The 3,079-nt window shown below is 35.4% G+C and overlaps 1 pseudogene; it reads right to left on the bottom strand.

Moving 5' to 3' along the window:
* Positions 1-1,968: 1,968 nt before the first annotated feature.
* LOC105997404 lies at positions 1,969-2,443 on the bottom strand (annotated as a pseudogene).
* Positions 2,444-3,079: the final 636 nt, after the last annotated feature.

Genomic DNA, 3,079 nt, shown 5'->3' with positions numbered 1-3,079 from the left:
AGTTTAATTTGATACCTGAAAGCTACTCTTCTATTAAGCATTTAGTTGTGCATATTAAACATGCATATGTATGTATATATTTCTCTGATAACTCTACTTGAAATATTGAAAGTAAGCATTCTACAATTTCAAATATCAGTCAATGAGCAGTGGTTTCTGAATTAAACATTGATAATTGATTGCAGATTGTTTTCCAAAAGAGATATATGTATAAAGCATAAGGGTAGGCAAGGTAGAACATTTCTGTCAACTACTATGACATAAAATCAGGATCACTGAGGTTTTATTTACTCTAGTGTCCCAAAATTTCACATGGAAAACCTGGATAGATGTGTTTTATTTTCAGGAAATCAAGTGTTTAGAGTGTTCCCTTAGTTTGGTTAGCAATACTGATAAAAAGTATGATTTGCTTTTCATATTTCTTTTCTAAATTTTGTCCTATTTTCTCCATTAGTTCTGGGATGACCTGTTTTACATATATAATCTCTCTTTATTTCTTTGCTTTCTTTAATTTTCAATCTGGAATAATATTTCTCTTTGTGATATTCATGTTTTTTTAATTTAATCTGTTATAATTTATTCAATAATGGCTGATTTTGTAATTTAATCCTTGTTAATTTAGTAGATCATGTCTTTACTTCATATCAGAATTTTTCTTTTTTAGTGCATTTTTATTGTAAAAATAGTGTACAGAGGGGTTCCAGTTACATGAGTAAGGTAATGAGTACATTTCCTATCAAGCATCATTAACTCCTTTGTTTTCCCCTACCATCCCTTCCCACCCCGCCAACCCAATTCTTCACTCCCTCCCCCACACAAGTTGTAAAGTTCATTTTTTTAATGAGGACAACACATTCAGCTTTATTTCAGTCAAATCACAACACCTTCTTTTCCAGCCACTGCAAAGTGAGTCCACAATTTTAGATTACAGATCCACTTTATAAAGGTTTCCTGTGACATTACTGTAAGCCTTTTACTTTTCTTTAAAACAAAGCAGTGCCATTTCAACTCAAAAGTAAAACTCTATTCCAGTAAATGGTACATACATGAAATTACAGTAACCAGACACTTAAAAGGACAGTCAAGAAATCTTCTAACAGTTTATTAGAAAGAATATAGACATTAAAAAAATTCCCCACTGTCATGAATATAAATTGAAGTTTTTCAGCCTGGTTATAAGCTGAATCAAAAAATATTAAAAAACCCAATAGTGTATTAACATTTTCTCACTCATTTGCCATACTGACAGTGCAAATACAATCTGGTCTAAAATGTACATACTCTCAAGCAATAATGTACAGCTTTCTTTGTCCTCCATGCTAAGAGATGTAAAAGCTTAAGGGTCAAACAATACCAAATGTATAGGCTTTAAAAACCATCTAATTTAGGGCATTCACTAGTTTTAGCTAAGATACATCTGGAACACTGACAAAGTGATCATTTATATATGATAATGTGAAGTAATTTTTTCAAAAAATAAACTTTAGTGAAACAATCTTGAAGGATACACCAGAGAAACGACACGTTTTATGTTTAAGATGTTAGCCAATTTGTTTCAGTCACTTTTGAATCTATGTTCTGGGAATTTAAAATTTATTTGTCTTTCTCTAAGTTGAGAACTTCCTATCATGTCAGTAGCTAAGTTATGAGTAAAGGGAGACTCAGGTGAATTATTTTACTTATGACAATTGCTGTGCTCGATTGCCTAGGGATAGACCTCAACAGCTTCTTGACGTCTGGGAAATGTTCATGCATAAGGATATATTGCCTTAGCTAACTTAAAGTTGCCCAATACAATAGTACATTATCAACCCTTAGTGAAGCCTTTAGAAACAAAAACGAGTTGAAAAATGGGTTAAAGAAGCAAATACAGCATCTGCCTTTAGAGCTATCAACTCAGGAATTTTCTCAATTATGAAATCTTGTAAAGAAATTTCTTTCTCAAAATCCAAGTGATGACAATACTCCTTATTCCAGATCCGACATTTTTTTTTAAATCATCACTATCTTGTGACTCATCATCTGCTCCATCCACTTCTGGTAAATCTACATCCTCATCACCACCCATGTTGTTCATCATCTCAGAGAAACGATCAAATTAGACATGACGTCGTCTGAATCATCTTCCCAGTCTTTCCAATGACTGAAGTCCACACTGAGCCAACTAAGCTTTGCCCTCTCTTTTCCAGGACTGGCCAGATTCTCCTTTTCTTAAACAACATAAAAAGAGATCGTCTGTACTTTTATGCTTGGAATCGTTTGGATCAATACAGTGAAAAAGATCGATTTCATTTCAATGTTTAAAATTGTCACTTCCTCCAAGACAACTGGAAGTTATGCTTGGATTTTTCCAAGTTTACTTTAACAACTTTACTGTCCTCAACACAAAATTCAATGAAGAAGTCGCCCTTGGATCGTCCCATTTCGCAGAAGCAGGCTGCATGGTGAGTGAGGCCCAGAACAGGCGAACAGGTGGGCGGGCCTCTCTGGTGGTGGAGGCAGTGGAGCCAACTCCTCTCGGGTGGCGACTCCAGGGTCTTCTTTGGGCCCTGCCTCTTCTTGCTCCCTCAGGCAAAGGCTAGCAGTGGTAGCAGAGGGATGGACCTCGATTCCCAGAAAGCACTATGCGCATTAGCTTCTCAGTCGAAGAGGAGTAGAAAGTGTAAGAAAAGGGGCTCAAGGATGGAGAATGAATATGAGCACGTGCATGCAAGCTAGGGGTTCGTTTTCAACATAGTGTCTTGTACATATCATTGGTACAATGGGTCAACCTGCATCCCTGTTTAAGCATTTTGTTTTTTTCTCTTCCACTCCCCAAATCAGAAAAGTGTATATACAAGATGCAGAGCACCAGAATAAAATAGAGTGAAAACAGGGGTTATACTGTGGGGGAAGTACATACAAAAGAAACAAAAAAATCACATAGTATATTATAAGTACGTTAAAAACAATAGCGATAAAGAAAAACAAAATAAAGCAAAAATGTGCCTGTCTTGGGATTCATTTCACTTAAAATCAACTTACATGGTCATATGTGCATAGCTTTTGAACTTTCTGCTTGGCCTAGACATATATTCGT

This window comes from Dipodomys ordii, unplaced genomic scaffold (genome assembly GCF_000151885.1).
Source record: "Dipodomys ordii isolate 6190 unplaced genomic scaffold, Dord_2.0 Scaffold144, whole genome shotgun sequence".
Taxonomy (NCBI): domain Eukaryota; kingdom Metazoa; phylum Chordata; class Mammalia; order Rodentia; family Heteromyidae; genus Dipodomys; species Dipodomys ordii.
The sequence above is the reverse complement of the archived record's forward strand: the minus strand, read 5'-3'. Positions and strand labels throughout refer to the sequence as shown.